Source organism: Lissotriton helveticus, chromosome 9 (assembly GCF_964261635.1).
Source record: "Lissotriton helveticus chromosome 9, aLisHel1.1, whole genome shotgun sequence".
NCBI classification, from domain to species: domain Eukaryota; kingdom Metazoa; phylum Chordata; class Amphibia; order Caudata; family Salamandridae; genus Lissotriton; species Lissotriton helveticus.
Genome location: NC_136070.1, coordinates 1,181,399,332 through 1,181,412,866, shown reverse-complemented (window position 1 = coordinate 1,181,412,866; position 13,535 = coordinate 1,181,399,332).

Genomic DNA, 13,535 nt, shown 5'->3' with positions numbered 1-13,535 from the left:
CAGCATTGCGATCATTCCGCCGAGCCTTGGTGACTGATTTCAGAAAATCTTCAGCTTTCTGGGGATTGGGGAAGAAACGATGCTTCCCCCGATGAGTGACTCGCAATCTCGCTGGGTAGAGAAGAGCGTACTCCAACTGAGCCTCTCTTAACTTCTTCTTGACAGGAAGGAACTTTCGTCTCTCTTCTTGTACTAAGGGGGTAAAATCAGGATAGATGGAGAATGTCACTCCGTTATATTGCAAAGTCTGTTGAGTCCGGGCCGCTCGGAGCGCGTCATCACGGTCGCGATAATTCAGCAGTTTAGCCATGATTGGCCTAGGTGGTAATCCGGGCTTGGGGACAGGTCCCAACGACCTATGAGCTCTTTCAACTATAAAGTGTGACGAAAAAGCTTCTTCCCCTATCGAGTTTTTAAGGAGTTTCTCAATATATATCTCCATTTTGCCAGTGTCTGTGGATTCCGGTACGCCTGTGACGTGTATGTTGTTGCGTCGGCTGCGGGCTTCTAAGTCCTCGTTCTTAGCCGCTATGACTCGGAGCAGGTTATCCATGCGGGCCAACTGCGTGGAGTGGGACGATGTGATGTCGTCGTTGTCAGAAATCCGCTGCTCCGTGACCGCAAGTCGCTCCTCATGCCGATCAACTTTATGGACAAGGGCGTCCAGCCTAGAAGTCATGCCATCCACCTTTTCGACCACCGTGGCGAACCCCTGCCTCATCTCCTGGAACAAGTTGTGCAGATCGATGTCTCTGGTGGAGGAGGGAGCGGCCGAGGATGGAGCGTCCAGGGGCCCTGAATCGGCCGGTGCCGACTTGGTATTTTTCTTGGCAGTATCAAAGCTGAGTTTAGGCTGGCGAGGTTCAGGGCGCCCCATTTTGACCACCGAGCGTGTCCGCACCGCCACCCTGTGCGCCTCCGCACCAGCCCGTGGAGGGATGAGGCCGCTGGACGAGTCGTCGGTCGAAGCCAGGTGGTCGCAAGAGTTCCTAGCAAAATGCACTCTCGTCCAGCAGGTAACGCCACCCGGGGTAATGCTCCTAGCCCACACCCGCACTCGAGAGGCAGCGAAGAATCGTGCAGAGGCAAGGCGCCAGTGATCCGCAATGGAGGCCCGGCAGACGTGTGGGCGCGAAGAACCAGACGCACGTGTGTCCGCGGCAGGCAACAGACAGGGTCCCCCCAGTGTATGCACCAGCCCGCAAGTCTCTCGATGGGCAGTGGTGGCAGGCCTCAGCTAGCGCTCTGTTATTGAGGTGCTTGCTTTGCGGGGAACGATGCGGGGTGATCGCCCGGATGGAGTCGAGGTAGGTAGGCCCAGGGTGACATGCACCGCCGTACGCCCAATGTCAATGTACTAGCGGCGCCGCCGGCAGTGGAAGGTGCGTGGCGCATCCAAATGGCAATGCTCCTTACCCCACATATGGTGCAGACAGGCGCAATGGGCGTCCGGCTCCCTCCGGAGTCTAGCGGAGCAGCAACTGCAGGCACGGCTCCCCCTCCATAGTATTTTCAGTCCTTGGGCCGCACAATGTGCGTGGCTGCGCCCTCCCGAAGTAGCGACTTCGAGCTCCGAATAGTACCGGCAGGGTGCAGTCGGAAGGTCGGGAAGCCAGCCAGCCAGCAGCGAGCAGAATCATTCAGTAGCACTGTCCTCGAAGGCCGAATTCTCTCGCGTCTCCGGCGCCAAAGCCAAGGGTGCCGGTGCGGCCCGCCTCCTCGTGGCAAGACCCGGTCTTGCGTGATCTCCTGTGGCCGGTTTCCTCAAGGAGCGCACTCCAGGGTGAACGCCGGTCTGTGTTCAAGCGCCGATTGCAGTGGCTCTGCAGCGCCGGGAGGGCTGAGCCTCGGGTCGAGTGTCAAGGGCTGACCACTGCAGCGAATGGTGGGTGACTTAGCAAAGGCACTCGTCGTTGGCAGCAGAAAATTGCAGGATTATTCAGCAAGGAACGGGAGCTGCTTGACTAGGCAGCCATTCCGCTTGCGCGCCCTCTAGCGCCCCCTGGGGAATTTATTCCTTAATTGCGATTAGCAATTTGCTAATCGCAATTAAGGAATTTTAAGAAATCGTTAAATTGCGAATTGTTATGTTATGTTATGTTATGTTATACTTGGTTTTATATAGCGCACGGCTACTCAAAGAGTGTCCCGGCGCTTTGATTTGCACACCTATCTCACAACATAACAATTAAAAAAACGAAAAAGAGCGAAGATCCAGAAAAACCCCAGGGGACAACCAAGAAGAAAAAAGCCAGGTTTTGAGACCCTTCCTAAAGGCCAATAAGTTAGATGTACTACGCAATGCCACTGGAAGCGCATTCCATAGCTGGGGGGCCAACAGTCTAAAAGAACGGCCTCCAATGCGTGCCCTTTTTACACGAGGAACCGTGGCGAGGAACAAGGAGCCTGACCTCAAGGGCCTGGCTGGATGGTAAAAGACGAGCCTTTTTTGAAGGTATTTCGCCCCTGAGGCATGAAGAGCTTTATGCGCCAGAGTCAGGGCCTTGAAGATTATCCGCTTCCGGACGGGAAGCCAGTGCAGTGACTGCAGGAGGCCCGAGGCTCTGGCATGGCGAGATAGCCCAAAGATTGCCCGTGCTGCCGAGTTCTGGACCACCTGAAGCCGTTGAAGCAGATATTCTGGCAGGCCGAGATAAAGAATGTTCGAATAATCAATTCTCGAGCCAATTATAGCCTGCACTGTTATCTTCCTATGCTCCTCCGATAGTAAGGGGAGAAACTTGCGCAACATCCGGAGCAGGCCAAAACACGTGCCAGTGAGACCAATTATCTGAGAGCGCAGTGTTAGGCCGTTGTCGATCTTAATCCCTAGGTTTTTGGCCACCTGGGACGAACCTGCTGGTGGAAACATGTTCTCTGGCCACCACACCTTCCAATCCGGATCGGAACTGCACCCAAAGAAGAGAACCTCGGATTTATCCGAGTTGCACTTGAGGCTGCTATGTTGGAACCAGTGAAAAACAGCCTCAAGGCAACCCCGGATACTCTCTCCGTCGAAGTCCGCACCCCTCTCACAGGTAAAGAGGAGCTGGGTGTCATCGGCGTAGGAAACGATCTGAGCCCCGAAAGACTCCGCCAGAGCCGCCAGAGGGGTCATAAAGATGTTAAATAGAGTCGGGCTCAACACTGAGCCCTGAGGGACCCCGACACCCAATGGCGACATCTCGGCGGAGCAAGCAGAGGCCCAGACCGTTTGTCGACGGCCCGCCAAGAACGAACGGAACCAGCTGAGCACCGTCCCCCTTAGACCGATCTCAGAAAGTCTTGCGAGGAGACCCTCGTGGGGGACGGTGTCAAAGGCCGCCGACAGATCTAACATCACCAACATCGCCCTGCCACCTGAATCCAGCACCTCCTTAATCGCCTCCGAAACTTCCAGAAGTGCTGTTTCGGTGCTAAAATTGGTGCGGAATCCAGATTGAGTAGGGTGCAGTAACTCATGAGACTCCAGATAATCGGTGAGCACCTTATGCACATGTTTTTCAAGAATCTTGGCGAAAGCGGGTAAAAGCGAAATAGGCCTGTAGTTCGCCAACACCTCCACGTCCAGTCCGGGCTTTTTAAGCAAGGGAATGATCATCGCCTGCTTCCATATCTGGGGAACCACACACACTGCTCAAGAGAACAATTCAGCAGGGGGTTCACATATGGGTTAACGGCTTCTGCCATTTTCGCCAAAAATTTGGCGGGGCAGGCGTTACGAGGTGAACCCGATTTCAGGCAGGCCATCAAATCCAACGAAGAAGCAGTGGAAAGAGGGGGAAAGACTGCCAGAACCGGGCCTGCATTGGACAAGACGACCGGGGCATCCACCGCCTGGCAGGGCGCCTCTGGCTCCTGCAAGGAGAAGGAGTCCTGGATCAGCCTGATCTTCGAAGTAAAAAAGTTAGCAATCGCACTGACCCAAGACTCTGGGGGAGGAGTCTGACTCGACGAAGCACGTGACGCCGTAAACTCCCGTACAATGGCGAATAGCTCCTTACAAGAGTTTGAGGCAGCTTTAATTTTCCTCGCGAAATAACCTTTCTTCACAGAGAGGATGTCTCGATGATATGCTTTGAGTTTCTACATACATCCCAATTTGCAATTCTCAAATAGCGATTTCTAAAAAAATCGTTATTTGGGAATCGCAAATGATGGTGATGATGCAGCTGCCCCATAGTGACAGTGGGGCAGATGTATCAAGAATGTGTTTTGCGATTCTGTAATTGCAATAAATAGCGATTCACAATTGCAGATTCGCAAAACGCGATGCATGTACGTTTCTGCGATTTTTTTCCGATTCCTTAAAAATCGCAAAAAATTCTCCGATTTTTTTGCGATTTCTTAAATTGCAAAATTCACAAATTAAAAAATCGCAATAAACGGGAATCTGCAATGCAGGAACAGGTTGATGACATCACAGTCAGGAAGTGGGAGGGATTACCTGCACCTGCTTGCCTGAGCCACACCCAGTCGCAGTTGGAAGACTGTTTAGAGGCTGAACTGACCTGTTTGAGCTGAGATGGAGTCCCAAAACTCACAGGAGGGAATGGCTGGAGAAAAAAGAAAGAGAAAGCATAAGTTTTCTGAAAAAGAACAAGAAATACTCATTGAAGAGATGGATTACAGCCATGAGTTGCTTTTTGGAAAAAAAGCACTAAAAGTTCCAGAAACAAGAAAAAGAAAGATCTGGCTGGACATTCAGCAGAAAGTAAATTCTGTGGGTGTGACAAACCGTTCCATCGAGGAATTGCGCAAAAGATGGTACGACATGCACCAGAGGTCAAAAGAAAGGGTTGCAGAAAGACTTAAGGAGGCTTCCAAGACTGGAGGTGGTACTTCAACTGCCGAGCAGCCTACACCACATGAGGAACTGGTGGAGGCCACTCTCTTGCCTGAGAGTGTGAATGGTGTGGCTGACATAGACAGCTCGGACCCTACACAAAGTGCACAAGGTAAGATGCATGATTTCATGTATTTAAATTAATGGGTACAGCTTGTCCATTGTCCTACTACATGTATTTAGTGGTAGCAATGTACAAGTCCTGGTACATAGTTTCACATACAGACAGCAATGCATCATGGGTGTTGTAGTCTATCTTTCACAAATTGATGTTGGCATCCATTAACACACAGACGCACATAGTGCTATTCAAAAGAAGACTGAAAACTACTTTCAATGTTGTTTGATTTTGAATTTTAATACTTTATTGTATTTATAAAGCTCATTAAACAACAAACTCATATATCTCACTCTCCATCCACAGCACATTCAAGGCATTCAAGAGATGAAACTGAGGGCAATGATTCACCACTCCAAGATGTTTCTGCTGCAGAAGGCGTAAGCAGTGATGACACAGTCTCCACTCCCATTGTGCGTAGAAAGCTCAGACATGTTGCCCCTCTGCCTCCCTTAGATGATAGTTTAAATAATGAAGAAGTAACAAGAGACAGTGGTCTGGACACGGAGGGCCCGATTCACAGAACTAACTTAAGACAAAATCCTAAACTTACTATCATTTTGGTATTCACAGAAGGCACTTACTCATTTTGGTATTCACAGAACGCACTTACTCATTTCGGTATTCACAGAAGTTAGGAGTCCTAACTTTAGGACTCTTAAATGCCTTCTGTGAATACCGAAAGTCTTAAAGTTAGGATTTTTCTCAATTTAGTAGTAGTAAAGTTAAGACTCCTAACTTTAGGACTCCTAAATGCCTTCTGTGAATACCGAAATTCTTAAAATTAGGATTTTTCTCAGTTTAGTAGTAGTAAAGTTAGGACTCCTTACTTTAGAACTCCTAAATGCCTGCTGTGAATAATGAAAGTCTTAAAATTAGGATTTTTCTCAATTTAGTAGTAGTAAAGTTAGGACTCCTAACTTTTGGACTCCTAAATGCCTTCTGTGAATACCGAAAGTCTTAAAATTGGTTTTTTTCTCAGTTTAGTAGTAGTAAAGTTAGGACTCCTTACTTTAGAACTCCGAAATGCCTGCTGTGAATACCGAAAGTCTTAAAATTAGGATTTTACTCAATTTAGTAGTAGTAAAGTTAGGACTCCTAACTTTCGGACTCCTAAATGCCTTCTGTGAATACCGAAAGTATTTAAATTAGGATTTTTCTCAGTTTATAGTAGTAAAGTTGAGAAAAATCCAAATTTTAAGACTTTGGGTATTCACAGAAGGCATTTAGGAGTCCGAAAGTTAGGAGTCCTAACTTTACTACTACTAAATTGAGAAAAATCCTAATTTTAAGACTTTCGGTATTCACAGCAGGCATTTAGGAGTTCTAAAGTAAGGAGTCCTAACTTTACTACTACTAAACTGAGAAAAAACCCAATTGTAAGACTTTCGGTATTCACAGAAGGCATTTAGGAGTCCAAAAGTTAGGAGTCCTAACTTTACTACTATTAAATTGAGAAAAATCCTAATTTTAAAACTTTCAGTATTCACAGCAGGCATTTAGGAGTTCTAAAGTAAGGAGTCCTAACTTTACTACTACTAAACTGAGAAAAAACCCCATTTTAAGACTTTCGGTATTCACAGAAGGCATTTAGGAGTCCAAAAGTTAGGAGTCCTAACTTTACTACTACTAAATTGAGAAAAATCCTAATTTTAAGACTTTCAGTATTCACAGAAGGCATTTAGGAGTCCTAAAGTTAGGAGTCTTAACTTTACTACTACTAAATTGAGAAAAATCCTAACTTTAAGACTTTCGGTATTCACAGAAGGCATTTAAGAGTCCTAAAGTTAGGACTCCTAACTTCTGTGAATACCGAAATGAGTAAGTGCATTCTGTGAATACCAAAATGAGTAAGTGCCTTCTGTGAATACGAAAATGGTAGTAAGTTTAGGATTTTGTCTTAAGTTAGTTCTGTGAATCGGGCCCAGTGGTCCCGCATGCTACTGAAGACCAAGCCCAAACACCAAGAAGGCCACGTATGTATAGTTTGCAAACATCAAGGAACAGCAGTGGTCATGTTGAAAGTCCAAGAGTATTTGCAGGGTTAGAGCAGGATATCTTGAAAGTGCAGCGCCTGAAACATAAGGCCATGAGGTCTATTAATAGGCAACTATTAAAATTAAACAACAGCCAAAAAAACATTGCAGATGGAATGGTAACAATGGCTGCATCAATAGAGAGACTGTGTTTGACTTTACAACGCACTGAAAACTCACGCAACAGGGCAGCACACCGTGCGCATGGCAGAATGCATAGCTACACTAATGCCATTAACAGATTACGTTCCGTCACATGTAACTTTACAAAGCACAGCATAAACATTCAAAGAGAAATGAGTGACTGTTCACAAAACATAGCTAAAGGTTGGGAGAAGGTCACATCTGCTGTGGAAATACTTCAAACATCTAACTCTGGCGAATGTGCACTTTTGGCTGCAGCAGACAGCGAGGACACCTCCAGCAGGAGTAGCAGTAATCCCACTCCTACTTCACAGCTGACGCAGCGCAGAAGTGGTAGAAGTTCTGGAAATGCAGCATCTATGGAGAGCATGGAATGTCAGCAGCGCTCTGCGCAAAGCCGCCATCGTAAAAAATGACATTGTGCATTCAAATATTCGACCTTGCACATTACCAACATATGGGATATCTTTGTTGTTAAATTAACATAAATATGACTGTGCGCTAACATTTCATATGAACAAACAATACTAAGCTTATTGTTTAGAAAATAAAAACATTCATTTTCAAAAGAAATACATGTTTTGAAATACCTTGTGTCACTTAAAAGTAATTTCGTGTTATCTTAGACCGTCTTTGGTGGCCTGCCGCAGCTCCTACTCCTGCTGTAGCCCTTCTAGGTGGGGGTATGTCATCATCATCAGATGAGTCTGAGTCAGTCACTTCAACTTCTGTACCTTTTCTCAAGGCCATGTTATGTAGCATTGCACAGCTAGTTACAATCTTACAGCACGTTTGAGGATTGTATTGTAATGTACCACCACTTTTGTGTATGCGACGAAAACGGCTTTTTAAAATTCAAAATGTGCGTTCAATGACACCACGTGTTGACCGGTGTGCCCTATTATATCTTCTTTCACTTGCATTTGATGGATTCAAAAATGGCGTAAGAATGAAATCGCGCACTGCGTAGGCACTGTCACCTGCATGATGGAGAATAAAAAGTGAGTGTGTGTTCCATCAATGAGTAATTGTTGTGTGAATGACTGTATGTTTGAGGTTCACTTACCTAGTAGATATCCCTCTCCAAACTGTCCAGCACTCAGACGTCTATAAATTCCACTATGTCTAAAAATGAAGGAATCATGTGTGCTGCCTGGGTACTTTGCCACAATGTCATTGATGATATATTTTGGATTGCACACCATCTGAATGTTCAACGAATGGTAACTTTTTCTATTTCTATATACATATTCTGTGGCTGCTGGTGGAGTGATGGCAATATGGGTGCCATCAATACAACCAATTACATGTGGGAAACGCGCAATTTGATAACAATCCAGTTTAGTCTCTTGCAAGGCTTGTTGTGTGTTTGAAAAGTAGATGTGATGTTGAAGCCTATTCATCACTGCATCCAGAAAGGCATGGAAAAAGCATGACAGAGCACTCTGGGACACCCCACCAACCTCTGCAATGATGCTTTGAAAAGAACCAGAAGCCAAAATGTGCAGTGAGCACAATACCTGCACATGAGTTGGAATTGATTGGGTCCTGCATGTTTGATGCTCCAAAAAAGGTTTCAATTCATCAATGAGATCCAAAATAGTGTGTGGATGAAATCTGTATTTGTCATAGATGTCCTCTTCATTCTGCTGGAACAGCGTAATGCGCAGTCTAAATATTTTTTCCTGTTCCTGTCTCCTCTGCGCAAGGGCTTGGATACGCAGCCTCCTGGCTATCAGGTATAGTACCGCCATTTTGTAAGTTTACATTGCGGGTTTCTTTTTATACTTTGGAAATGGTTACCACCTGCATGTAGTTGGTGTTAATAGCGATTTCTTAAATTGCGATTTTCAAGTTTTTTGCAATTTGCAATTTTTCCATAAATCTCTTTGCGATTTCTTATCTTGCGATTTCTAGATTGCGATTTTCGCAAATCTAGAACCACGCAAAATAAGGAATCGCTAAGAAATTTGCAAAAAATGTATTTTCGCAAAATAAGTAATCGCAAATATAGAGATTACTTATTTTGCAATGCGAATTCCTACATACATACAATTTTCCTATTTTTTAGTCCCAAACGCTGTTTTTTAGCGATTCGCAGCGTTTGCGACTAAAAAAACCTTTGATACATCTGCCCCAGTATTACTTCATTATATGTCATGTGATAGCACTATCTGGGCTAAGGTTTCATTACAAATGGATCAGTTTAACACCCAAATGGAGCAATAAGTAACAGAAAGGTGACCAGCCAACCTTTGTAAACAGGTTTGTTTCCATTGCGCTGCAACATGCATTACCATGTTTTAGTAACTTTAGAACGTTTGATCCATTTGAGCTAGAAATCTTTCTTTTTTGTTAAAATCTGCAACTACGCCCAGGCGATGGATTATATGGCAAATGAGGCAAATCTTTAAATATGAGGATTCTGCAGCTGCACCATTCATCAGAACCATGTAATTCTATTGACCCTGGAATGCATAGGGACATCGGGAAACACGTAGGAACAGGTGCCATGTTGAGGATGTCTTAGAACAAGGTAATAATTTATCCTTTATTGGCAGATCAAGGGAGGAAAATATCTGACAGAAACACCACCAGATTGAAAAGGTGGTTGTATGAAAAAAATATTTGAAAAAAGTGTCCTCACTCCCTACAGTCGATATTGGTGGATCTTGAAATCTCCCCACCTGCCTTTCATGATTTAATGAGACTACAGAAAATAAAGCATCGAAAAAAGGTTTAATAGATCTAAACAAAACCCATCAATTAGAGAATTTCTGCACCGTTTATCAGTCTAGACTGCTGTCTAGAACAGCTTATTTATTTATTAACTTAATTGTTTTTATTGATCTATTAACTTCATGTATTTATATAACGCTGCTCTACCAAATTCAGGTGTCAGTGTGCCTTACACTTAGAATGACATTTATAACCGCGATCATCTTACAATGAAACATGAAACGGGGCGTACGGGAATAACTGAACCCGGAAGAAAAAGTCAACATTCAGTAATAATAAACAGAAAGATATAGAGGGTGAAAGGAACTGCGCCAGGCAATATATGGATTAGCAATTAATGCCCGGATTCATCAAGCCTTTGTGTTGCGCATGGCAGCGCAAGGACAACGTATTGGCTCCAGTAATATTTACAAAGCCACGCCACGGGGACATTTGTGCCGCCTTCCATCGCTTTCTAAAGAAATGTAATGAAACGCAGCAGCTTGTGCTGGGCCATGTTACATTTCATGCTGGGATGCATTCCACGGTTTGGAGCATGGGCGTTCCCAAGTATCCACCCATGGATTTTGGCGAATTCCCAGATTTACTAAAGCTAGGAAACCTGGAATACATCAAAATGCTACACCTTCCCCAGTGAGGCGCAACAAGGTATATATCTTTATTTCTCTATGTTACTATGTTACTTCCTCTTTCTATGCGAGATGCATTCCGTATCACATATAGAAAGAGGAAAATGCCTATAGGGGTTGTTTTTGTGCAGGAAGGTGTTCCTTCCTGCACAAAACAATCCTGCCTGTAATATAGGCACCCTTACACTACGGTGCAAGGATCCTTGCATTTGCATTATGCAGCACATAGTGTGCCAGCACAAGGAGAGAGCAGAGAGGCTCCATATCTTTGTAAATATGGAACATGTCTGTTCTCTCCCTTCCACGCAATCCAAGAAATGTGCTTGATGTGCTGCATTGTGTGAAAGAAGGAGCTGGAGATGAAGTTGGTAGGTGTGGTGGTAAGGTCAAAGGCGAGACGGGTATCTGAACAAGAGAGGTAGAGGGGAGAGAGAGGATGCCGAGAAAGTAGACCCTTCAGGCTCAAGTGTCAAATGTATTGACTGGAACTGACTGAATAAGACTTTAGTAAAGAATAATTCAGTAATTCAATTAACAAGAGTACTATCTGTTGTATCCAAAATCAAACATCGAATTGCAGCAGAAAATATGATGGGTTTACAATCAGAATAATAATAGGATGGTGGGTACAAAGATTAGACTTGGTTACGAGTCTCAAAATCAAGAAAGATTATCATATCATAATTTCAAGATACTTCTCTATGCAATCTTGCAGCTTCTTACCTGCAGAACTCTGGATTAAGACAACAATAGTTTAAAGAAAGTGCATTCTAAGAAGAGACTGGCAATCTAGAAAAAATCTTACATCGCATAACTTGGTAGTAAAGATGGAAACGTTATCTTCATTGGAAAGAGTTCATCCTAATACCAGTAAATCTAAAGGAGAAAAATTGTAAAGACCCTTTCATAATTACTGAGCACAAATAAAGCTACAGTTGGCCATGTCTTTTAGGCATTATGCCACATTGCCACAGTTAGCATTTTGTTGCTTACATGTTAAAGCTGTTTTTCCGATACTGGTATGTTTTCTAGATTCACATACTTTTGGCTTATTCTCTACCTTCAAGCTGATTTTCAACAACAAGTGTGATTGCAACTTCACAGTCAACAAATCATTACATGAATGTAGGCAGGCAGAGCACCCAACCACCATTGAAACTGCCAAATAAACTGATTATGGACACTATCAAGGAGAACATTTGAGCTACTACACACACAATTCCACAGAATTAAGGCCCGAATTTACTAATCGTTCATGCAGCGCATCAAGACAACTTGCTGCACTGTACTGAGTTGCGTGAAAAGGAGAGAAAAGAAATGAGCCTTATCAATTAAGGTGTGACATACTTCTGCACTCTCATTGCAATGGTGCACTTCAGGTACGCTAGCGTCAATGCAGTCTCCCATGCTCCATGGGGCAACAGTGCCTGCATTACAAGCAGGATTGTATTTGTGCAAGAAGTGATGCCTTCCTGCACACAAACAAATCTCAGAGGCATGGTCGTCTTTATATGTGTTCTACAGAATGTAGGAGAAGAAGCGCCAAGGAGAAATGAATATCTTTCTTAATGTTACACCTCTCTGAGGTAGGCGCACTATTTAGGTACAAACCCAGGTGTACTTGCTTTATATGGGTGAATGCATTAGAATGTCTAAGATCCACCCATGTAATGCCTACCCAAAGCAGTGGAAAACAATGCAGCGCAAGCTGCTGCGTTGTGTTATTATTTTTTTTAAGCCATTACAAATAGGCCCATGCATGGCCTTGAAAATCTCGATTAGCATTTTGCTTCATTGCTGCACCAAAAAGTGGCGCAACCACGACGCAAAATGTTAGTAAAACTGGGCTCAAATCTTTGCATAAATAGCCTCTTGGAACAGCAGTAAGGCAATGATCTGAATAAACGTCTACAACACAGTGGTGTGGGTTGGTCACCCACAAAAAGCCCACTACCTTATGAAGCTCAGAGTGAGTAGCTGACGTTATAGTGAGTAAAGCGTGCTGGCATGGATATCAGAATGGCCCTGTAACAGAATCCACAGAGTAAGAGGGAGAGAGGTAACAATTTTTATTTGCTCACAAAATACTGTTCACACCCCTAGAGGGAAATGATGTAGAGAAATGTCTATTGGCCCTTGCTGATGCCGTGAACCTGAGGCAGGAGGTTATTGTGACCTGAGCCAATATCCAGCCTCCTTTCTTCTTCTTTTTAGCTGCCACAACACTGCATGGGGAAAACCAACCTCCTTTTTTTCCTACGTGATTACTACCTCCTGTGGTGCTCCAGGGCTAAACCAGCTCTAAGATAGGCAGCAAGGGTTACTCTTGAGCGGGCTTGATTAGTCAAACTCGTCAATTGATCGTCCAATCCTTGATTATCTAGCGACTTGATTATTGGAACTTCCTCTATTTGGAATTTTAAAAATCTGTTCCGAATCATTTACAGGTCATTCAAAATGCTGCAGTGAGACTTCTTTTTTCCCAACCCAAATTCGGTTCTGCCTCCCATCTTTTTGCCAAGCTCCACTTGCTACCAATCTGAAAGCACACTAAATTTAAGGCCCTATATACCTTGCACAAAATTCTATTCAGGCAAGGAGTCCCCAGCATGTCTACTCTGATGCATGTCTACATGCCCTCTAGAGCACTTCGCTCTGCTGGCCTATGTCCCCCACTACGGTAGAGCCAGAATGGGTGGCTCCTCTTTCCGTTTCTTAGCCCCAACCCTATGGAACGGTATGCCACTTCACATTTGGAAAATTCAGGATCACTTACAATTCTGGTAAACAGCTGAAATTCTCTCTGTTTTCCAACTAGGCTACTGTTCTTTTTCTTCTGCTGCATATCTTACCTGTGACTAGTGCCGGGAGGCATCTTCAGGATACCCGTGCACTTTAAGTTCAAAAGTAATTTTATTGAAAAAATGTAAGATAAATGTGCATAATATAGTTAAACAATGAATAATCACAGAAAAAAATATGTTAAAACCCAGAAAACAAAATTGTAAGGTAAATATTAGAAT